We start from the raw sequence: 24,955 nt of genomic DNA on the forward strand, positions 1-24,955 counted from the left end.
AGTTTCACATCCTGAGGATGAATTGAGGTTAGGAGGCTAGACACTGCAAGAGATAATTATTAAGGCTCAATGCCATCTACACACAGGTTGTCATTATCATTCACAGCTCCCATCGGCAGCACTGGATTTTGTATCCCATACGCCCATCAGGTCTGGACTGAATCCCCCCCTCTTTTGTCACAATACCTGTGGAGGCTTCTGGAAGGAAAACAGTGTGCACATGTTAGCTAACCTGTGTGGGGATTAGAGGATGTGCATTCACTGTCACCTGGAGAAACCCTCCGTGTTGCTGGGGTTCTATTAGACTAATTAAAGGGCCCGGGAATAATTGGAGACGACCATCTTTGGTTCTAAAAACAAAGAACATCCCTCATCAGAAACACGCCTTCCAGCATTTAAGCCAGGCAAAGCATTTAGATAAAGCATCAGGTAGGGAGATACAGGGTAAGGCAGGGGAGAACATTCCAGGCAAAGGAGCCACCTGAGTAAAGGCAGGAAGGCATGAAAATGAAGGGCCTCTTCTCTGTAACAGAGTACAGAGTGTGCACAGGGGCACACACACACACCAGAGGCTGAACAGTTGGCCTGGGGGCCATAACAGGGTGTCCCTCTGACAGCAAGCTCCAGAGAATACTTAATGCTGGGGTCCAGTGCTTGTCAGACGGGTATCAAAATCAGCTGGAGGGCTTGTTAAAGCTCAGCTTTCTGGTCCCCTCTGCAGAGTTCCTGACCCAGTGGGTCTGTGGTGGGCCCAAGACTGTGCATCCCAGTTGATGTTGATGCTGCTGATCCAGGGGCCACTCTTTGGGAACAACTGCTATAGTCAACAGCAGTTGATAACTGCTTTGAATGGGAAAGTGAGGTGATCAGAGCTGTGTGCTTACTGTCTTTTTTGACCAGTTTGAAGAGCCAATAATTCTGTGAGAAGGTGTGTAAGGAAAGGAATTTGTGGGAAAAGGAATTGGCTCAAGGAGTGAATATATGCTCAGTGGTGAGATTTGATTCAAAACATCTCATTTTTCACCCATCTGGCAGAAGGGACTAAGGAGGGTGAACCACATGACCCATGATCCTCACAGGAGAACAAAGGAATGTCAAAAGTTCTTTAAGTTACCAGATAACCATATCATGCATAAAGCTCTAGAATGGAGTTTTTAACTCCTCAAATTTTCTTTTCTGTTTTTTTTGTTTTTTTTTTTTGAAGCAGCAAGGAGATCATACCAGTCATTCCTAAAGGAAATCAACTCTGAATATTTATTGGAAGGACTGGTGATGAAGCTCCAATACTTTGGCCGCGTGATTCAAAGAGCTGACTCACTGGAAAAGACTCTGATGCTGGCAAAGATTGAAGGCAGGAGAAGAAGGGGACGACAGAGGATGAGATGGTTGGGTGGCATCATCAACTCAATGGACATGAGTTTGCACAAACCCTGAGAGATAGTGAAGGACAGGGTAGCTTGGTGAGCTGCAGTCTGTGGGGTCTCAAAGAGTCGGACATGAGCAACTGAACAACACAGCGGATTTACCATGTTGTGATAATTTCTGCTATACAGCAAAGTGATTCAGTTATACGTATATATATATATATATATATATATTCTTTTTTATATTCTTTTCCATTACAGCTTATCTTAGGATATTGGCTATAGTTCCCTGTGCTATAGGGTAGGACTTGTCCAAATGCATTTTCTTAGTGTCAGTTTTTTTAAAGACACTGACCATGTTAGTCATCAATGACCCCATCAGCTGGCAGAGGAATACATTTTAGCTTTTCCTTCTCTATTCTTGATTTCTTAGGTATGAAGAAGAATAAGGGATTATGAGATTTAATCTGAAACATCTTGAGTTTCACTTCCATCACAGAAATGGCAATTAGAAAAATACAGAAAAGGCTCAAAGACATGTCTTATCTAGGAAATCCTGACATGGTCCAAAGAGAAGTGTTATCATGGTGTTCTTCTAGGCTCAACACTAACAAAGATGCTGCCCTAACCAAGGTGGGCATGTGCTTTAGGGCAGAGAAGGAGGAAAGAAGGGGGAAGGTTGTCCACCAGTAGGAGGGATAGAAACAAGTTAGTCTTAAATCCTATCCTATGCCTTGTTGATGTAAGAGAAAGCTATTACTCTCTGCTTTAAAGTATTATTGATGATTGAAGCTGAATGCATGACTTCATTCTATATTCTATGAAGGCTCTTCTTGAGTCAGGTGCTATAGCCCAGTCTAACTGGGGAACACTGTATTCTAAGGCTACACCACAGTAGAGGTGAAAAAGTGACCCAGCAACTGTAGGACTTGAGTTTTTCCCTTGGTTCTGCAACCCTGAATTTGGGCAAGATTTTATGGTTAAGAATCTGCCTGCAATGCAGGAAACCCAGGTTTGATCCCTGTGTTGAAAACAGCCCCTGGAGAAAGGAATGGCAACCCACACCAGTATTCTTGTCTGGAGAATTCCATGGACAGAGGACCCTGGTAGGCTACAGTGCATGGGGTTGCAAAGAGTCAGACACAACTGAACTACTAACACTTTCACTTTATCTTCACTGAGAGAGAATGGAAGTCATATCTGATTATCTGTATGATCCCCACCATCACTGGTCTTCTAGACTCCGCACCACCTAGCAGATGCCAATCATATGGAATGAGAGCACCCTGACTAGTGGTCATGGCTCCGTCCCCCAAGACAGCTGGTCTTACCTGAACTCTGCTAAGTTTAAGGCCCTGGTGTCATTAGCATTTATCTCTGTGCTGGCCAGAGAAAACCAGATGGGAAAGTTTCCATACTAACTAGTAAGAAAATACTCTTGGATACTAATGATCTCCTCTGGCTAGAGTGAATGAGGAAGGTTCAATCCTCATCTCCTCATCCGCAGTATCAAAAGCATTTATGCCACAAAGAGGAACAAACACTATCAATCACTTTAAGGGATTTCCAAGGAGGCCTCAACACAGCTCTTCCCATTCAGATCACAAAGGTTGGCCAACCCTACACTCAGCTCACAGGCAAGGTTTCCTCTCCTTACTCATCACCCCAACTCTGTCCACTCCCCTGTATTATGTGTGTATGTGTCTGTTTCCCTAACCACCTCTTTGAGGACCAGTGACATAGTTTGCTCTTCTTTACCTAATTGTAGTTTTCTCTATCCACCACGACTTGGAAAACAATTACGGGCACAACTGTAATGCGTTTAAGTCCTGATTCTCCACCTGTTGCTGGGAGTCTAAGATCCCATGGGTTTCCACCATTCCCAAACATGCCCCTTTACTCCACAGCCCAACAGGACAGCAGCCCTTCTCTGTAACCCTTCACTGCCACCGCGGATGGAGGAGTCCTGGAGCTCACTGCCACTGGCAGCAGGAGACCAGGGCCCTGTCCCTGCCTGGTCCAGTGCTCACCATGGGTCTGCTCTCACAGTTTTTGCTCCTGACTCTCACGACAGAAGGGAAAGCTTCTTTCTTCACCAGTGATAACAGTTGCTCATTCCAAAAGACTCCTCCCACCTCCCAAGGAAACCTGATATTCTTCATATACAGTTCCATCTGCAGGTAAACAAAGCATTCCCAGAGGTAGACAAGAGAGTATTGAATGCTACCTTCCCATGCATTACTCCTACCAACCGTGAGCTAAAGTCCAACGTCAGGATGGATAAGAATGTAACTTTTCTCCTGTCCCTCAGTAAGTTCCTTCTCCACCTAAGGGTATTAGGATTACCCAGGAGATGTCTCCTCTCTTAATTTATAATTATGAACATAAGTGAGTTGCTTACAATGTAAGAGCTCAATTTAAGTCCCAAAATTCTTCTATTTTTTTCCCTCGGAGAGTTTTAGTAGATTCTCAGAAAAAAATAACAGCCAACAGTCTGTTCTGAGTTTCTGGAAAGGTTTATCTTTAAAACATTACTCCTCTGTGGTGCCTTTCACAACACTTTGATTGCAGAAGATACATATTTCACAAGCAAATACATGTATCAAATAATTCAGTTTCCTCTTGGAAAATGCAAAGCTCACAAGCGAATGAGCATGGAGTAGTCAGATTGTAGGAAAAGGTGAGTAGTAGGGAAGGTGAACAGACTCTTGCCTGGGCCATACATGTTCAGACAGGCAGTGGGGTGTGGAGAGGAAAGGAGACTGGAGGCCTGGGAACTGGGAAGGTAGGAAAGGGCATGTGAAGAAAACTGAAACACTTGGCTAAAGAGGAAAACAATGGTGTGAAAAAATGAGACGGGAAAAGAGGCATTCAAAGTGGGCAGATACCACATACCCATCTGGCCCAGCCTACAGCTATCTCACAGAAAAGATTCCCAGTGTAAAAAGAGAGAGATGGCAGTGTAAACAAGTTAGAAAATGAGGTGGATACTGTACAGAAAGATGACTCTGTCCTCTAAAGACAGGTAAGATGGGACTTCCCTGGTGGTCCAGTGGCTAAGACTCAGCTCCCAATTCAGGGGGCCCGGGTTCGAATCCTAGTCAAGTAACTAGATCCCACATGCCACAACTGAGAGTTTGCATGCCACTAAAAAGATCCTGCATGCTGCAACAAAGATGGAAGATCCTGAAGACTGCAACTAAGACTTGGTGCAGCCAAATAAATGAATTAAAAAAAATTTTTTTTAAATGACAGATGGAAGGTTGGAGACTGGGTTACTAAAGGGTCCTCACTTCGGTGTGGACCAAAGGGTCCACACTTCCATCTGTGCTCAGAAGTTGGGCAGCCAGTTCTTTGCTATGATAGTGGCATCTACCGCCCATCCAAGGGGTGGCATATAAGGGCCAAAACAGAGACTGGAGGGGGAAAGCTTACGTTGTTCCACGAACCATCAGCTGTGAGACCAACAGAAATGAGAGCATTGGCTCTGTCAAAGTCAGGCCAGGAAATAAAGGACACTTCATCCATACCACAGATCTCTAACCTGTCAGGTCCCCAGGCAGGCTGGGATGCATTTCCCCAAATGGCAGCTCCGCTCAGCGTTGAGGCCACTGGAGAGCTGGGGCTCGGCCTACCCACCCGTCCCCTCCCGCTGCCCCGCCCCACATCGACAGCGAAGCTGTGAATTCTGAAGTAAATGCAGAGGACCTGTGAGCAGTAGGCTGCTGTCACAAAGCCCATGTGCTGAACTCCTCCAGGAGAGAAGAGCTATGGCCGAGTTCTTGCTCCTGCTTGAGAAATAAGGCTGTGGATTAGAAGCAACAGAACATGTGGCAGCAGGGAGAAATGCGAGTGGAGGAGGCGAAAGATTCAGAGAAACAAGAGCTCAGGCACTCTAAGTATCGGGGGACAAAGGGCCAAGCCCACGCGTTTCAGTTGCCCTCAGACTACCGTTGACTGACAGCAGTACTGCCCAACCTCTGGTAGTGAATGTCTCCAGTCGTTAAATTAAAAAGTACATTAGATATGTAATATTTAAGAAACCAAGACTATAAAATCTTAACAGCTACTTTTTAAATGTTGAAAAATTGATTTTTTTACTTAAAGAGGTAAACTTTAGATACCAGGAAAGAAACATGTTATTTGGAATACATCATTGTGGGAGAAGGCTAGAAAGTTGGAAAAATAGAATGTTACTTGTATATAAGAATGAGCTCTAAATTTCTGCCTTTTCATGCATCCTTACCTAAGAAACTAAATATTAAGGTGGTTATCAGTGCAAGTAGGAAAAAGAAAGTCTTATACAGCACTGATGGTGATTACATAGTATAGAAATTTCATAAGTATTCTGCTGGTGTATATAAAAACTCCTCTGGAGAGCTAATGATAGACCCTAGGGAATTCTGGTTCTAACAAAGCATCAATAAAACTAGCAGCAACTCCCCAGGAATCAAAGGCTATGATCGCCCCTCAAAGGGGCTGCTGACAGCCCAGCCTTTGAAAGAGCTACCAAAATCAATACCAATCATTAGACAATGACATTCAGAGGACATCGAGCACTTGAATGATTGTGTCAGGGTGCCATTTGTCAGAGCCAAGCACTTGCATTTCCAAATGGCAAATCCCTTTCAGGAGCAGATATATGACCATTAGGGCCTGGCTATGCTGAGAGCCTTGGAAACTGTTTTGCAAGCTGTTATCATTAAGCAAGTAATAACACTTCTTAAGTCTGCTTTGGTGCATAATTAAGACAGGTTTCAACTCATCAGCCACCACGCCTATTGTCTGAAAGCCATCACAGAAAGGATAAATACGCCTGCAATAAAATGAACTAGGGCAGAGTTAACAGCTTCCAGGTAAGCTAACGTGCCAGAAAGCTGGGCCTTTGAGCAGCAGCAGTTCAGAGGCCCAATCCCTGGTGCCCCATGTCACCAACCTGCCTTCCTCCCTCTGAACAAGCGATCAGGTGGGCATGTAGGGGGCTTGCTGGATCCCCAGAGTACAGGAAGGTGGAGGGACCTGGATGTGGGATGAGCCTGCCCCAGGAAATAATTCATTCCTTTCCTGAGCTCCTCCACACAGCTAGGAACTAGGAACAGGCAGGCTTTTACACAAGAAAGGGTGGGTTCAGTCTCATGGCATTTCTGCCAAAGACCAAGGAAAAGACACTGCACTGGGCCCACTACCAGCAGCCTCGGCCACATCCGTGGATTGAGTGTGGGCACTGCCAATGTTGTGCTGAACACTACCCTGCGATCACCTTTCTACCAGGAGCTGCCTCCTCTGGGCAGATTCCATTCATCTGCCCTCAGCAATCTGAGAAGACTGGCTAGGAGCTGGTGGGGTGTAGTGGAGAGTGTATGGCCTTGGAGCTGGGTGAACCTGAGTCACAATCCTGGCTCACTACTTACGTAATTGCTGGGTCACTTCTTCCCTTTCCATTCACCTCCCTAGGCCTCAGCTTCCACAAGTATAAAAAGGGATTAATAATACTTATCTTTCATGTCTGTTTTAAGAATTCAAGATAATATATAGCAAAGTGATTGGCACAGAGTTGGTCAATGAAAGTGAAAGTTGCTCAGTCGTGTGACTCTTTGTGACCCCGTGGACTATACAGCCCATGGAATTCTCCAGGCCAGAATACTAGAGTGGGTAGCCTTTCCCTTCTCCAGGGGATCTTCCCAACCCAAGGATTGAACCCAGGTCTCCCACATTGCAGGTGGATTCTTTACCAGCTGAGCCACAAGAGAAGCCCTTATGGTCAATAAATAATAGCTATTATTATTACTAATATATTATCCTTGGGAGTGTATGACTACATGGAGATGATTTGAAGTGGGGAAGGGAGAAAAGAGATGTTAAAACAAACAATGAAATGGGCTTCACTTGTAAAGAAGACTTTTCAGACTGCCATGCATCTCTCCTATAGAAACCCTGCCCCCCTCAAGGGTATCACAAGTATGAACACACTCTTTAATTAAGTTTCCCACAACCTTGTGATCTGCAGCTGACAAGTTGCATCCTGTTTACGTGGGTAGGAGAAACTGAGGTACACAAGATGACCCGATTCTCTGAGTGAATCAGAAGCACTACCCAAACAGAAACCCAGGGGCATCACAGTGCTCACTCTTTCCGGACCTGAACTGTTTTAACAAATGATTCATCTTTGTAGAAATCCCAATTAAAAAAAAAAAAAAGATTAGTCCTACAATGGAGAGCACTATGTTTGGGGCCACCAGGAAGTTCACATGCAGAAGCCCCAGGCTGGGCTCCAACCCCATTCTGTGCCAACTCTTCCTCTCTTGATTGTGTCTGGTTCTCAAAGGAGTTGAGCAGGATTATAGACAAATAGAACCCACAGCACACCTTCCTCTCTAGGGCCTTCTGGAGTCAACCACAGGACCATGTCCATGCTGGGCACCTGCCTATCCTCAGATTCTGGCTCTCAGGCTCCCCTGGCCAGTTCTTGAGCACACACCTTTCCACGCAGTAGGCTACCGGATTCAGTTCACTGAGCCTGAGCTGAGAACCTGCAGGGCCCCTGCTTGCTGTTGTAAAAGGAACCAGCTTCATCAGGGGAGTCCGCTTCCATCACTCTGCAGGATTTGACCTTGGGTTTTGTTTCCTGCTGGTTAGATTATTCTCCCAATTCTCGCAGTCTAATGGCCTCCTGCATACACAGCCCTGGACAAGGGCCTTTTCTTATGAAACTTGGTAGCCTCACAAAGTTCAGAGAGGGTGAGACCAAATGGCTACCAGAGACCACTGAAGAAATCCCTTCTCTCAAATCCCTCTATTAGATGGTCTTCCACTGGAAGAACTTGAACCTGGAATTCTTTGCTCACTTAGTAGGGTAGTATCCTGATCTTATGCATTTAAGAGCATAGTACAAGGGAGGCACTTATAAACCGGCAACTGGCTTTGCATGTAGCAAAGTGACTTAACTATAATACGGAACAAAATGTCTGCTGAATGAATGAACATTCCTTTTCTTGTTAACCTATACTGTTATTTCATATCTTGCTATTTTTAATTGTACCTGAAGTGATGATGTACCAGTTCTTTGGAAATGCAAATTCAAATTAAGTTCCTTTAGAGAAACCATCGGAATGTAGCTATATTCAGGACAGCAAACGCAAGGATCCAATCACCTATCCAATTAGTCATTTTTTTCTGCTAATTTGATGCAGAGTTCCGTCAGCTGTTACTATATTTCAGAGACCATGGCATTCCTCTGTAGTCAGGGAGAGGAAAGCAAAGCAACTTCTTGCCACAAGTTCAAAAAGCCAAAAAGCTCACAACCTAGGAAGGTCTCTCCACAGGCCTGGACGACTTTGCTGCCACGGTCACCGACACAATAGCAACATAACAAACATCAGAGCATCAGCTGGCTGGAGAGCTTGCTGTTAAAACCCATCTGGGCTCGGCCCCTGGTATCCTCTCTCCACTTTTGCTAAATTCATGGCAGTAGTTCAGAAGCTCTGCGACGCGGAACTGCTCCCTCTCCCCCCACATTCCTCCTGCCAATCCTCTTTGTAAATGTTTGTTTTAAACGTAATCTGCAGCTTTACTAAGATTATGTCCTGAGCACACATTTTTTTCGTCATCTGTATCTGTGCTAAGAGAGCCGATGCCTTCGGGCACCCTCAGTTCCCGCCTCCACCTTCACTCCTCAGCCTCTCCCCAGGCCTTTCTGTTCTGGTTTCAGAAATCGAACCTTGCAGAATCCTTGAGGACAAGGATCACTCGTGTGTGTGATCCTTTGTGTCTTCTCTGTGCCTCACACACAGGAGGCACACGATAAATATTTTCAGCAAACTGGTCTGTTCATTGCTCCCTGAAGCACATTCCCATCTCTGAGTTCTCGATGAAGCCTTGCCTCCTGCCAAGAATGTACTCTCTTCTCTTTCCCATTTATGCAAATCCCGACTGTCCCTGGGGACCAAAATCAAGCCCTATGAAATCTCATAATTAACAAAGCACTTTTTTTTTTCAATTAGTTTGGGTCTACAAGTTGTCTCCACAGTTAATCTGAAGTCCTGTAAGCTCCATCTGGACTGAAGCAACTTGCCAGAACCAAAACCAAGTGAGAAAGGGGGTCCAGAGCCAAACGTTTGCCTCAGGGGTGATGTCTGGGGTCTTCCCAAATCAGAAACTGGGATAGCAAATGAAAGATGCCTACCTGGAGGTGGAATCTATGCAAGTGACTCAGACTCAAAGGCATAAGTGAAGGAACAGAATGGGTACAGAAGCTGAGGTTAGGATGTGGTCTGTCCAGAAGGATGCCCTAGGACAAGGCTTGTTGGCCATGATACTGATATTGAAAGTCCAGGTCCTGCCCCTTCAGGCAGGATGACCTGGCCCTTAAAGCAGTCCTCCCCAGTCCTCCACACTGACACTGCCCAGTAGGAACTGCTGATCCCTTATTAGAATACTTCCATCCTCACCTGGGATCTTGCACAGTGCTGTACATACAGCAGGAAGGAAAGGAAGCAGAGAGGGCAGAAGGGAGATGAGCGGATCGTTGGTCCACTCCCCTCAGCCAGTTCAGAAGGCCAGAGTGAGCCCAGGCATCCATCACCCTCACAACCACTTGTCTTTAATAGCTGCCACTTCTTTCATGCTTGGGGGATTGCTTTAATCTCTTTGGAAGGTTTTGGGTTTCTCAAGCACAGGGACTTCAACTCTCTTTTTTGTATCTACCCCAGGTGGCTGGAACTCACCTTTCCTGTTCCAGACCCTGTGTGTTATCTCTGAGCAAACACAATCTTGGTGGAAAAAGAGATTCCTGTCTCTGAGGAAACAGGTGCTGGTTCCAGCCTCAAGCGTGGGGTCTCACTGCACTGCTCACAAGGGGCTCTGGGCAAGACTCTGCTTCCAGTTAAGCAAGGGCGACTGGGACACTGTTGTGAGTTCAGACACTCTGCCTTTGCCTAGTTTTCCACAGTTGCCTCATTCTCCATCCTACCCAAAACACACGAAGACAACTATGCCAAGAGGGGAGCAGTGCCATCTGCCTCCAATAAGCTTTCCCCAGACCTCTATTTAAGGGTGGAGGTAGGGGACTGTCTCATGATCCTTCTCACAGTCATTAGCAGAATCACCCCAGGTCCATGTTAATGGCCCCATCCGAGTCCTCCCAAACTTTCCACTGCCAAGTGCACCAAAAATGGACATGGTCTGAGCGTGACTTGAGCCTGGGCCTTCCCCATCTCTCTCCTTACTGTTTTTCAAGGCAGAATCACACCTATGGGAAAGGAATGTTAGTATCATTATGCCCCTTCCTCTGCTGCTGCTGCTGCTAAGTTGCTTCAGTCATGTCCGACTCTGTGTGACCCCAGGGACTGCAGCCTACCAGGCTTCTCCGTCCATGGGATTCTCCAGGCAAGAACACTGGAGTGGGTTGCCATTTCCTTCTCCAATGCATGAAAGTGGAAAGTGAAAGTGAAGTCGCTCAGTCGTGTCTGACTCCTAGCGACCCCATGGACTGCAGCCTACCAGGCTCCTCCATCCATGGGATTTTCCAGGCAAGAGTACTGGTTTGGGGTGCCATTGCCTTCTCCCACCCCTCCCTCTAACCACATGCAAAATTGGTAAAATAAGTGTATCAGGGGAATTCTGAGCAGTAAAAACAAAATCCAAATCCCTTATAAATAAATGAATGGAAAGTTCTGCTCATTCACTGAAACCTGATTTCAGATCAACTGAGTGTAGAAACAGAAAAAAAAGCCCATGTTACAAAAGAGTGAATTAAAGCAGCCAAGCAAAACCCAAATGGCAAAATGGGGGAGGTGCGTGGTTATTTTCATAATCAACGAGAAAGAGGCAGGTCTACGGGAAAGAGAGGTGAACCAGGTCACAGCCTCAGAGAAGCAGCTCCCTGAGCAGACAGGTGGCTGGGACTCACCTTTCCTGTTCCAGGCCCTGGGCGTTATTTCTGAGCAAACACAAGCTGGTCTCTTATCAGAGGACAGTGCTGACCCAGTACTTGATGCACATGGAGACTCCTGCTCAGGATTGGGACTACAACCCTGTGGGTAGGGAGCACAGGGGCTGTTGAATTCATTAATTACATAGATGAGAAAACCAAGTCCCAGAAAGATTTGTTCCAGGTCTTCTAAAAGAAAAATAAGATAACCAGAACTTGAATTTTGCTGTTCTAATGCCAAGTTTAGAGCTCCCTGCACAGGCTGAGGGGCCCTGGGGCCTCTGCTGAAAGGGAAGGAACTCAGCTGAGTAGTTGGTGAGGTCCCCTGGGCTTTTTTTCACCCCTTCTAAACAGGAAGTGAGAGAACAGACTTCCGGCCAGCTCCCAACCATCCCTATTATTCCAGTGCAGCCCCCGGGCTCAATAGACTTTCGATGGCCATGACCTGGCCCTCCACCAAAGGCATGAGGTCAGCCTTACTCCTTTATGCCAAAGCTGCTTCTAGTAAAACACATCTATAAAGAGATTTCTCCTCGGGAGGCCCCAACCAACTAGCCAAAGGGAGAGAATGGGTGAGTGACAGGGCTTCCTATTTTAGGAAATCTGTCAGTTCTCTATCAGCAGAGCCTGGGCCTCCAGCCAACAGGTCCCTGGAGGGAGGAAGAATGAGTTGGAGGCAGCTGTAGAGAACTGGTGTCCCCACTTTGGGGACTCCTGGGCTCCAGTGAGGGGGTGGTCTCAGCCCCTGAGCTCAGGCTACAGCAGGATCACTGGCCTGGCCCCTCTTCCACCTGCATGGGAAAGAGGCTCCACTTTCCACAGCCTGGCCTGAGGCCACTGGGGAAGGGTGGGCGTTGAGGCTGTGCCCCTTCCCTTAGCAAAGTGTCCAGAGGCCAAGAGACCCACATGTGTCCTCTACCCCTGCAAGGAAAAAGCAGTCCCTTGCTGCGTGAGCCTGGGCAATTTCCTCACCTGGAAACGAGTGACAGCAACACCTCCCTCATAGAACACTATGGTGACTGTGGCTGAAGCACCCCGCACCCCAGGCACTTGACTAGCAGCCATTGTCCCCTTCTCCCAGCAGATGTTCTGAATCCCGTGACCTCAGCCCCTCAAATATCTTGTTCTGTATCAAATACATTTTTCTCTGAAGCCCAGACACATTTCTCTCTACCCCAGTTTTGAATTCCTGTGTGTCTCTCTGGCATTTCTAGCCCTTAGTTCTACCGGATATTTTATCTACCAAGCAGGTATATCACATTCACTTCAGACCCAGCACTTTCTGAGACCTTAACAAATCTGTTTCTCAAGATGCCAGTACCAGTTGCACTGGGGAGGAACACAAACAAGCCACACTTTGTTTGGGCTTCTGTGGTCAGAGGGACAGCACCTCGGTGCCACCCCTTTCTCCTTAATCATCACCTAAATTGGGCTTTCCCCCTAATGCTCCCAACAGCACACAAGAAGTGCTAAGGAAAATTTGGTGGCTAACCCTTGTCTCTACTTCTGAATACAATGTATGTCTTCTCTGGGGTGTTTTCAAACTCTTATTCTGCAGATTTCTGATGTTAATGTGTTATCTTTCTTTAAGAACCTTCTTTGGCTCAGCCCCTCCCACCAGACATTCCAGGACTGAAGCAACCTCAAGAGGAGAAGCCAAACTGCTGCGCCAGCAAATGCAGAGCACGGAGGCCCTCTCCTCTCAGGCCTCTCGGCTCAGCTACGGAAGACATCAGTAACTAGGTGAGGGCCGCAGCTGGAGGGGTAAGCGTCAGCAGCTTCCAGAGAACGAAGCAAGACATTTTAAGTGAAAACCTTGCACAGGCCCTGGGCCAGGGCAGCGTAATGCAGTGTGATTACAGGGAACAATATAAAAAAATCAATCTTAAACAGGCAGCCAGTGCAGCGCCTCTGAAAACAGACAACCATTAGGTCTTCTTCTCCCAGGAGCTGGCAGCCACTACCTGGGGCAGCACAAACGGGAACTTTTTTAAACCAAAATAGTATCCTGGGTCTGAGGAACAATGAAAGACAAATGCCAAAGCTCAGGGAAGGGTATTTTATAAAGGCCTAAAGCACCTCTGCAGAGAGAAACTAAAATAAGATAAACCTGCTGAAGGGCTGTCATTTCCCACCCGCCCCCCATCATCATTATGCTCCTATTAAATCATGATAGTGACAAGCAGGAGCCTCTGCCATCATGCCCCTCATCCTCCTCTCCATCATCCCCTTCATCGTCACCATCATCTTCTCCCTCCCTGATCCTCCTCACCATCCCCTCATCCTCACCATCATCTTTTCCCTCTCCCATCCTTCTCCCGCTCCTTCACCTCATCTTCCTCCACCCCTTCTCCCCTCCTCATCAAGGCCCACCTTCACCATTGGAATCAGCTCCTGCTCAGTCTCTGGACGTGCCTGCAGGTTGATGAGGCAAAAAGAGGAGGCTAAATTTGCTTAAAGAGGTCAGTGTGGGGGTAAAAAGAAAGCAAGATAAAAAGAGAGGCAAAAGCACAAATTCCTAGCAGACAAAGCCTGCTGCTGCTGCTAAGTCGCTTCAGTTGTGTCCGACTCTGTGCGACCCAACGGACGGCAGCCCACCAGGCTCCCCCGTCCCTCGGATTCTCCAAGCAAGAACACTGGAGTGGGTTGCCATTTCCTTCTCCAATGCATGAAAGTGAAAAGTGAAAGTGAAGTCACTCAGTCGTGTCTGACTCTTAGCGACCCCATGACCTGCAGCCCACCAGGCTCCTCTGTCCATGGGATTTTCCAGGCAAGAGTACTGGAGTGGGGTGCCATTGCCTTCTCCGAGACAAAGCCTACTACCAAGTATTTGAGACTCAGCTAATTCTGCCAGAAACATGAGTGGATGGGTGGACTGAGGCAAGGGCTTTCTCGCCTATTCCCTACCAGCACCAGGGTCTTTGAATTACAGCAGATTTTTGAAAGTACCAAGGGGCACCAAGTTCCCAAGACACTGTCCCACATTTATTTCCTTTCTAGTTCAACAAGGACACTATTTTGTGCTTGTTTAGTGAGATTTTGAAGATAGTTTTCTTCTGGACAAAGGATGGTTTTACCAGATAATTCAGGCATCTACTGGGTGCCCACCAACATGTCCTACTAGGAAATGGATGGTGTAAGAGTGTTGATTCATTAAGTAAACAAAGGAACAGCAAAATATCACACACCCAGAGGCAGTGGGCCCCCCGGACAGGGAGGCAGGGCTAACTCAGAAGGATTCACCTTAGGACAGACAGTGAATCCTGAACTTCACCAGCATGTGGGAGCCCCTCTACTCCTATGCTTCTTTATTTTTGTCTAGGAATTTTATGTATTGAAAGTTAATTTATAATGTGTTAGTTTCAAATATACAAAGTGATTCAGTTATACATATATATTTTCAGATTATTTTCCGTTATAGGATATTACAAGATATTGTAAGAGCTGTATATTGTATATTGTCACCCTGCTTTTTAAACTTGTATGTAGAGTACATTATGTGAAATGCCAGGCTGGGTAAAACACAAGCTGGAATCAAGATTGCCAGAAGAAATATCAGTAACCCCAGGTATGCAGATGATACCACCCTTATGGCAGAAATTGAAAAGGAACTAAAGTGCCTCTTGATGATGGTGAAAGAGGAGAGTGAAAAAGATGGCTTAAAACTCAACATTCAAAAGACAAAGATCATGACGTCAGGTCCCATCATCTCATGGTAAACAGATGGGGAAACAATGGAAACAGAGACAGATTTTATTTTCTTGGGCTCCAAAATCACTGTGGATGATGACTGCAGCCATGAAATTAAAAGACACTTGCTGCTTGGAAGAAAATCTATGACCAAACTAGACAGCATATTAAAAAGCAGAGACATTAGTTTGCCAACAAAGGTCCATATAGTCAAAAACTATGGTTTTTCCAGTAGTCATGTATGGATATGAGAGCTGGACAATAAAAAAAGGCTGAGCACCACAGCCTTCGAACTGTGGTGCTGGAGAAAACTCTTGAGAGACTCTTGGACTGCAAGGAGATCCAACCAGTCCATCCTAAAGGAAATCGCCCTGAATATTCATTGGAAGGACTGATGCTGAAGCTCCAATACTTTGGCCACCTGATTCAAAGAGCCGACTCATAGGAAAAAAAAAAAAAACCCTGATGCTGGAAAGGATTGAGGGCAGGAGGAGAAGGGGTCAACAGAGGATGAGATGGTTGGATGGCATCACCGACTCAATGGACATGAGTTTGAGCAAACTCTGGGAGATGGTGAAGGACAGAGAGGCCCGGTGTGGAGCAGTTCCATGGAGTTGCAAACAGCTGGACACAACTGAGCAACTCAACAACAACAAGATAGAGTAGAGTTCCTGTGCTATAGGGTAGGTCCTTGCCTATTTTATATATAGTAGTATTTATGTTAATTCCAAGTTAATTCATCTCTACCCCACCCCCATGCTTCTTGCTCTGAGGCTAATGTCCTAAGAAGACATCCCAGGATTTAACAACCAAGCTCCATTTGTGCCTTTCCCCATGCTGGGGCCTGGCCTCCCAAGTTCCCAGCAAGCAGAGGTTCCACTGAAAGCGAAAAGCCCCCTCAGATGAATATCACCACATTCATCAGATGCTGACATAGCCCTCCATCACACCTGCCTCTCTTTCCCTTTTCTCCACCTCCCAGAATGAGGAAGGGTTTCTTTTCTGCTGAGCCCACATCTGATGAGTTTCAAGGTGCAACGTGACATTAAAACTGCCCTGGTGGCAGTCCCTCGTGGTTGCCATGGTGCCCTGGAGGGCCACTCAGCTCCCTCCTCACACTCAGCCTGCAGCTCCTTAGGCAAAAAGGCAGAATGCCCTTAAGATAATGAGCAGAGGCATTGAAATCTCATTTCAGTCAACCCCACCAAGCATTCGACTTACATACTCCCTATCAACCCTGGTCACTAGGGGCTAAAATAAGAGCTCTAGAGGGCAGGAGTGATGAAAGAAGAGCATACAAAGCACCTGCCATTCCGTAAGACAGAAAATAAGCCCCTGGGAACTGTAAATATCTGTTTAATGTATAAATGAACAAATACAAGCAGCTCGAGTATGGCATAGGCCTCTTAAGGGACATTTTCTGAAAAGATATGGTTGATATTAATAATTGGTATGCTTGATGTGTCATTTTCTGCCTTCCAAAATGTTTTCCTGTGTTATCACACTTGGTCTCTGAAACAAGAAAAGGCATTATAACTGGGCTGGGAAATTATTTCCATTTTGCAGCTGAGAAAAGGAAGGCATGAAGAGTTTCCCAATCTGAGCAACTCACCACTCGGATGGAGGTCTTGGAGGGAAGCCGTCTCCCACCTCCTGTAAAGGCTCAGACACAGGCCCTCCCTCGCCCCCAGCCCCAGCAGGAGCCACTGAACACCTGAGGGGCTGCTGGGGACTCAGGTGTCCCAAAGCCCTCCTCCATGCCTCCATGGAGTCCATGCCTCCACTCTCTGGGGCCTCAAACAATGAAATATTTATTTGGTGATAAGACCATGCCCTTCAGATCAAATGGCTGCTCTTGCCTGGATTCAGTTCAGTTTCTCAGTCATGTCCAACTCTTTGTGACTGCAGTATGCCAGGCTTACCTGTCCATTACCAACTCCTGGAGATTACTTAAACTCATGTCCATCAAGTTGGTGATGCCATCCAAACATCTCATCCTCTGTCTTCCCCTTCTCCTCCTACCTTCAATCTTTCCCAGCATCAGGATCTTTTCATGAGTCAGTTCTTTGAATCAGGCCACAGTACTGGAATTTCAGCTTCAGCATCAGTCCTTCCAATGAACATTCAGAACTGATTTCCTTTAGGATGGACTGGTTGGATCTCCTTGCAGTCCAAGGGACTCTCAAGAGTCTTCTCCAACACCACAGTTCAAAAGCATCAATTCTTCGGCGCTCAGCCTTCTTCACAGTCCAACTCTCACATCCATACATGACCACTGCAAAAATCATAGCTTTGACTAGACAGACCTTTGTTGGCAAAGTGATGTCTCTGCTTTTTAATATGCTGTCTAGGTTGGTCATAACTTTTCTTCCAAGGAGCAAGCGTCTTCTAATTTCATGGCTGCAGTCACCATCTGCAGTGATTTTGGAGCCCCCAAAATAAAGTTTCTCACTGTTTCCATTGTTTCTGCATCTATTTGCCATGAAAGGATGGAACCAGATGCCATGATCTTAGTTTTCTGAATATTGAGGTTTAAGCCAACTTTTTTACTCTCCTCTTTCACTTTCATCAAGAGGCTCTTTAGTTCTTCTTCACTTTCTGCCATAAGGGTGGTGTCATCTGCATATCTGAGGTTATTGATATTGCTCCCAGCAACCTTGATTAAAGCTTGTACTTCATCCAGTCCAGCGTTTCTCATGATGTACTCTGCATATAAGTTAAATAAGCATGGTGACAATATACAGTCTTCACATATTCCTTTCCCAATTTGGAACCAGTCCGTTGTTCCATGTCAGTTCTAACTGTTGCTTCTTGACCTACATACAGATTTCTTAGGAGGCAGGTCAGGTGGTCTGGTATTCTCATCTCTTGAAGAAATTTCCACAGTTTGTTGTGATCCATACAGTCAAAAGCTTTGGCATAGGCAGTAAAGCAAAAGTAGATGTTTTTCTGGAACTCCATTCCTTTTTCGATGATCCAATGGATGTTGGCAATTTGATCTCTTGTTCCTCTGCCTTTTCTAAAACCAGCTTGGACATCTGGAAGTTCACAGTTCACATACTGTTGAAGCCTGGCTTGGAGAATTTTGAGCATTACTTTACTAGCATGTGAGATGAGTGCAATTGTGTGGCAGTTTGAACATTCTTTGGCATTGCCTTTCTTTGGGATTGGAATGAAAACTGACCTTTTCCAGTCCTGTAACCACTGCTGAGTTTTTCAAATTTGCTGGCATATTGAGTGCAGCACTTTCGCAGCATCATCTTTTAGCATTTGAAATAGCTCAACTGGAATTCCATCACCTCCACTAGTTTTATTTGTAGTGATGTTTTCTAAGGGCCCACTTGACTTCGCATTCCAGGATGTCTGGCTCTAGGTGAGTGATCACACCACTGTGATTATCTGGGTCGTGAAGATCTTTTTTGTACAGTTCTTCTGTGTATTCTTGCCACCTCTTCTTAATATCTTCTGCTTCTGTTAGGGCCATACCATTTCTGTCCTTTATTGTGCCCATCTTTGCATGAAATGTTCTCTTAGTATCTCTAATTTTCTTGAAGAGATTGCTAGTCTTTCCCATTCTATTGTTTTCCTTTATTTCTTTGCATTGATCACTGAGGAAGGCTTTCTTATCTCTCCTTGCTATTCTTCGGAACTCTGCATTCAAATGGGTATATCTTTCCTTTTCTCCTTTGCCTTTAGCTTCTTTTCTTTTCACAGCCATTTGTAAGGCCTCCTCAGACAGCCATTTTGCCTTTTTGCATTTCTTTTTCCTGTGGATGGTCTTGATCACTGCCTCCTGTACAATATCACAAACCTCCATCCATAGTTCTTCAGGCACTCTATCAGATCTAATCCCTTGAATCTATTGGTCACTTCCACTGTATAATCATAAGGGATTTGATTTAGGTCATACCTGAATGGTCTAGTGGTTTTCCCTACTTTCTTCAATTTAACTCTGAATTTGGCAATAAGGAGTTCATGATCCGAGCCACAGTCAGCCTCCGGTCTTGTTTTTGTTGACTGTATAGAGCTTCTCCATCTTTGGCTGCAAAGAATATAATTAATCTGATTTCGGTGCTGACCATCTGGTGATGTCCATGTGTAGAGTCTTCTCTTGTGTTGTTGGAAGAGGGTATTTGCTATGACCAGTGCATTCTCTTGGCAGAACTCTATTAGCCTTTTCCCTGCTTCATTCTGTACTCCTAGGCCAAATTTGCCTGTTACTCCAGATATTTCTTGACTTCCTTCTTTTGCATTCCAGTCCTCTATAATGAAAAGGACATCTTTTTGGGGGTATTCTAGAAGGTCTTGTAGGTCTTCATAGACTCATTCAACTTCAACTTCTTCAGCATTACTGGTCGGGGCATAGTCTTGGATTACTGTGATACTGAATGGTTTGCTCTGGAAACGAACAGAGATCATTCTGTCGTTTTTGAGATTGCATCCAAGTACTACATTTCAGACTCGTCTGTTGACTATGATGGCTACTCCATTTCTTCTAAGGGATTCTTGCCCACAGTAGTAGATATAATGGTCATCTGAGTTAAATTCACCCTTCCAGTCCATTTTAGTTTCCTGATTCCCATAATGTCAATGTTCACTCTTGCCATCTCCTGTTTGACCATTTCCAATTTGCTTTGAGTCACGGACCTAACATTCCAGGTCCCTATGCAATATTGTTCTTTATAGCATCAGACCTTGCTTCCTTCACCAGTCACATCCACAACTGGGTGGTGTTTTTGCTTTGGCTCCATCCCTTCATTCTTTCTGGAGTTATTTCTCCACTGATCTCCAGTAGCATATCGGGCACCTACCGACCTGAGGAGTTCATCTTTCAGTGTCCTATCTGTTTGCCTTTTCATACTGTTCATGGCATTCTCAAGGCAAGAATACTGAAGCAGTTTGCCATTCCTTTCTCCAGTGGACCATGTTTTGTCAGAACTCTCCATGACCTGCCATCTTCAGTGGCCCTACATGGCATGGCTCATAGTTTTACTGAGTTAGACAAGGCTGTGGTCCATGTAATCAGACTGGTTAGTTTTCTGTGATTGTGGTTTTCAGTCTGTCTGCCGTCTGATGGAGAAGGCTAAGAGGCTTATGGAAGCTTCCTGATGGGAGAGACTGACTGAGGGGGAAACTGGGTCTTGTTCTGATGGGTGGGGCTGTGCTCAGTGTATCCTTAATCCAATTTTCTGTTGATGAGGGCGGGGTGGGGGTGGGGGTGGGGCGCTGTGTTCCCTCCCTCTTTTTTGCCCTGAGGCCAAACTATGGTGGAGGTAATGAAGATAATGGCAACCTTCTTCAAAAGGTCCCATGCATGCACTGCTCCACTCAACCCCTCAACCCTGCAGCAGGCCACTGCCGACATATGCCACCGCTGGAGACTCCTGGACACTCATGGGCAAGTCTGGGTCAGTCTCTTGTGGGGTCACTGCTCCTTTCTTCTGGGTCCTGCTGCACACAAGGTTTTGTTTGTGCCCTCCCAAAGTCTGTTTCCCAGTCCTGTGTAAGTTCTGGCAGCTCTATGGTCAGGTTAACAGTGACCTCCTCCAAGAGGGCTTAGCCACACCCAGGTCTACTGCACCCAGAGTCCCTGCCCCTGGAGCAGTCCACTGCTGACCCATACCTCTGCAGGAGAAACTCAAACACAGTTCTGTCTCAGTCTCTGTGGGGTCTCTGGGTCCCGGTGTGCACAAAGTTTTTTTGAGCCCTCTGAGCATCTCTAGTGGGTATGGGGTTTGATTCTAAATGTGATTTTGCCCCTCCTACCATCTTGCTGGGGCTTCTCCTTTGCCCTTAGATGTGGGGTATCTCCTCAAAGTCGCTCTAGTGCCACACAGCCAGATTACCTTACAGTAAAGTAGACCCAGTGTCAGTGTCTGCGGCCCCCACGTGCTGGAAGGTCACCCCCTCCAGCTTGCACAGAGAACTGCCCCCCACCTCAACCCTCTGGCAGGGAGGCAGAACTACCAGGAGGAAGATTCCTGGCTCTGAGGAGTAAGAGACAGAGCACAGGCCTTGTACCTCTGGACCCCAGACACCCACCCGCTCAGGACCCGCCAGCTCTGGCCTTTCCCTCTCTTGGAACTGGCCTGACCTTTCTGCAAATCACTGTCACTGCCTGCAGCAACCCACAAGATCCTCTCCCCAAAAGGGCTGCCTAGTGAGCAGAAGACAACCTTCTTATTGTTGGGAAACATTCAGGGTAAAAAGCATAGGTTACAAAGTCTGAAGAAGGAGGGAAGATTGTTCACAGGCACTGTCCCAGGGATTCCTTCCTAATTGACCCTGAGAATCCTTTTGGCCTCAAGCTCCTGATGGGTGTCAACCCACTTCCCCCCTGTTGGCTCACCAGCCCAGACGCACCATCGGGCATGCAAGTGCCACTGTGCCCACAAGCCCTGGTATTCTGAAGAGCCCCAGGCTCAGCCTGTTTTAGAGTAATTTTGAAGATGAAGTGAGATAACATGTAAGAAACACAGGTAATGTAGCCATGTGGTAACCAGGTTAGTTGTCATTGTGCTAGATTTTTTCCATTTGACTCACCTCCATGTATTCTCAACTCCAGGAGCTGACCCTTGAGGAAAGTGCCATTGCGAGCACCCTCGCTGGCTGGCTTCTGGTTTTGTCAACAGGAAGCGGGAGAAATGGGCAGGGATTTCTTCTCCACTCCCTCCCTGTTCTGGAGCCCCATCTCTGGAAGCCCTTCCTCATAGCTGCAGTCCTGCTAGGTCAGGCACCGAGACGTCCTCCTGCTCTTTGCCCTTACAGAAGTAATGGCGCCCCCTGACGCAAGTCTTCAGGTACCACAATGCTCCTTATCTGTTTCCCTCATGCTCACTGCTGTCGATCCTTTTTATTTGTCTTTCTATTTGAATCACCTGGGATAAATTCTGTTTTCCTGGCAGGCCTCTGACTGATAAACTTATAGACATCTACATCTGTGTCTAGTCAGCTGAAGTGGCCCGCCTTGGCCTCACTGGTCACTGAGAGCAGAGGAAGACAGTGTCCAGTGTTGGTTAACAGAATCTGCAGTGCAGAGCTTCCAAACCCCAGCAATGCCAGCTGGCCCCTCCTTCCTCTGCTTCTTTCTAGTGGCCTAGCTGCACTTTCTTATAAGGCAGCTCAGCGTGGGCTGCCAGTAATCTGACATCAGAATGGAAGAATACAGAGGCCTCAGAGGTTCTGCATTTTCTGGAATCTAATGATTCTGCTGATCCTCTGGTGTTTGGCAATTGCTATTTCAATTTCAAGATGCTTAAATCACGTCTTTGTTCTTTCCACTGTGTAACGAGGACGCTGCATGAGTCTGGAGCAATTGCTGTTTGGGGTAGGCGTTTTTATTGGCGGGGAGTGGATTACTTAGGGTTGTTTTGTTTTGTTTTCCTTGTTCTGGAGGAGTCAAACCATGCGCTTGAAAGAGTGTCTAGTTTGTTTGGGGCTTTTCTCCTATAGGAGGTCCACAGCTGACCCTTTCTTCAAATGGTGCTTCTTCTGTCCATCTGTTTCTAGCATTACTTCCTTGTTTCAGGGTGGGTGTCTGGGAGCTCCAAGGCCTTGCCTCCCCTTTTGTATTTACCTCCCTCCAGCTTCTGGGTAGTTGCAAGCTTGTCTGCCAAATTCACTCATGATATATGTATTTACTGAAGGCCTGCCTATTGCCAGGGAGATCTGGGCACAGGAAAACAATGGTGACCAAACACTGTCCCTGCCCTTCAGGACCTCATTGTCTAGCAAGAAGGGAATACAAGGGAAGCTCAGGGAATTACCAGGAGCACCAGAGGGGGAGAACTGTGGGGAGTCAGACTGGGCTCTGCCTCCTCACTGTCAGCGTTCTAAGGCCGGGATCAGGTTCACAGCTAGCCCATTTTCCACACCTCAGAGGAAATGTGCTTCATAAATAAGTAACCACACCTGCTACTATGCAAATAAGCTCAGCTCTGCTCTTGAACAGCCAGGTTCACATTTCCACTAGCCTTTTCTCTCCAGCTTCCACATTCTGTGCTGTTATTTATCACAGTCTTTAGTTACTGAATGAGACAGCCAATCTCAAAAAGAAAGGACCATTTGAAGGGCCTTTACAAACATCTATTTCTGCTTTATTGACTATGCCAAAGCCTTTGACTATGTGGATCACAATAAACTGTGGAAAATTCTGAAAGAGATGGGAATATCAGACCACTTGATCTGCCTCTTGAGAAATTTGTATGCAGGTCAGGAAGCAAACAGTTAGAACTGGACATGGAACAACAGACTGGTTCCAAATAGGAAAAGGAGTACGTCAAGGCTGTATATTGTCACCCTGTTTATTTAACTTATATGCAGAGTACATCATGAGAAACGCTGGACTGGAAGAAACACAAGCTGGAATCAAGACTGCCGGGAGAAATATCAATAACCTCAGATATGCAGATGATACCACCCTTATGGCAGAAAGTGAAGAGGAACTCAAAAGCCTCTTGATGAAAGTGAAAGTGGAGAGGGAAAAAGTTGGCTTAAAGCTCAACATTCAGAAAACGAAGATCATGGCATCCGGTCCCATCACTTCATGGCAAATAGATGGGGAAACAGTGGAAACAGTGTCAGACTTTATTTTGGGGGCCTCCAAAATCATTGCAGATGGTGACTGCAGCCATGAAATTAAAAGACACTTACTCCTTGGAAGGAAAGTTATAACCAACCTAGATAGCATATTCAAAAGCAGAGACATTACTTTGCCAACAAAGGTCCGTCTAGTCAAGGCTATGGTTTTTCCAGTGGTCATGTATGGATGTGAGAGTTGGACTGTGAAGAAGGCTGAGCACTGAAAAATTGATGCTTTTGAACTGTGGTGTTGGAGAACTCTTGAGAGTCCCTTGGACTGCAAGGAGATCCAACCAGTCCATTCTGAAGGAGATCAGCCCTGGGATTTCTTTGGAAGGAATGATGCTAAAGCTGAAACTCCAGTACTTTGGCTACCTCATGCTAAGAGTTGACTCATTGGAAAAGACTCTGATGCTGGGAGGGATTGGGGGCAAGAGGAGAAGGGGATGACAGAGGATGAGATGGCTGGATGGCATCACCGACTCGATGGACGTGAGTCTGAGTGAACTCCGGGAGTTGGTGATGGCCAGGGAGGCCTGGCGTGCTGCGATTCATGGGGTCGCAAAGAGTCGGACACGACTGAGTGACTGATCTGATCTGATCTGATGTTCCTGGGTTCCCTTCAGGGGCCAATGGTTACCCTGGCCCAGTCTCATGCAAAAAAAAACAACAAAAGACAAAGACTGCAGAAAATGCCGACTCCACTAAGATTAAGAAAAGGGTGGGGGGTGGCGGGGGGAGGGTTGGGAAACAGTAGAGTAAAATCAGCAGCAAACCACTCTTGCCCCAGTGGACTCCCTGAGCATTTCAGATGCAACTCAAGTCCTGACTCACCTTCACTGGCCTCACAGGAGAGCCTCACAGAGGCTAAGGATGGCCAGAAGATGGGCTGCTAAGAATTTTCTGGTTTCAGTTCAGGCTGCTTTCCAAAATTATCTGGGGAGTCTAAGCTTTTACTCTCCCAGCCATTTCAGGTTATGCCATAACTAATTCACACATCTTGCATTTATTTGGGAAAGGAGGCACCAATCTTCTATGTGGGTGGGATAGGAAGTGAAGACTAGGGAGTCTAGTATCCCCTTTCGTTCTCATTTTCCTTTGTGAAAACGCTTCAAATCAAAAAGTCATTGAATGTTGGAGGTGAAAAAAGATGTTGGGGATCACTTGGTCCAGTGGCCTGTCCTCATTTCAGACAGCTAATGGAGAAAACAGGCTGTGATCAAAGTCCCACAAGCTAGGGGCTGAGCTGACCCAGGCTCCAGGCCAGCTGCACTACTGCCCTGGGAATTCACGCACACGGTATTGGCAGAGGGTAGAGGGGGAATGTGTGGCCATTAGGGGAATAATGGAAAAACTCTGAGGAGGACGAAATCAGCTGATACTCAGCTTGTCA

The 24,955-nt window shown here is 46.4% G+C and overlaps 1 long non-coding RNA gene across 8 annotated transcripts in view; it reads right to left on the reverse strand.

The window, feature by feature from the left end:
* The window catches only part of LOC129623081 (uncharacterized), a 44,550-nt gene extending 20,011 nt beyond the window's left edge, over positions 1–24,539 (reverse strand). For 2 of the 8 annotated variants that reach the window (XR_008700343.1, XR_008700342.1), the window contains exons 1-3: positions 24,397–24,512; positions 13,666–13,707; positions 11,272–11,395 (exon numbers count right to left, since the gene is read on the reverse strand). This is a non-coding gene — a long non-coding RNA (uncharacterized LOC129623081). Of the gene's footprint in view, positions 1–11,271; positions 11,418–13,665; positions 13,708–21,525; positions 22,868–24,396 lie in introns of those variants that run through there. The other 6 variants (XR_008700340.1, XR_008700344.1, XR_008700338.1 and 3 more) reach the window with 6 other exon arrangements.
* Between the last annotated feature and the right edge of the window lie 416 nt (positions 24,540–24,955).

Source organism: Bubalus kerabau, chromosome 11 (genome assembly GCF_029407905.1).
Source record: "Bubalus kerabau isolate K-KA32 ecotype Philippines breed swamp buffalo chromosome 11, PCC_UOA_SB_1v2, whole genome shotgun sequence".
In the NCBI taxonomy this organism is placed as follows: Eukaryota; Metazoa; Chordata; class Mammalia; order Artiodactyla; family Bovidae; genus Bubalus; species Bubalus kerabau.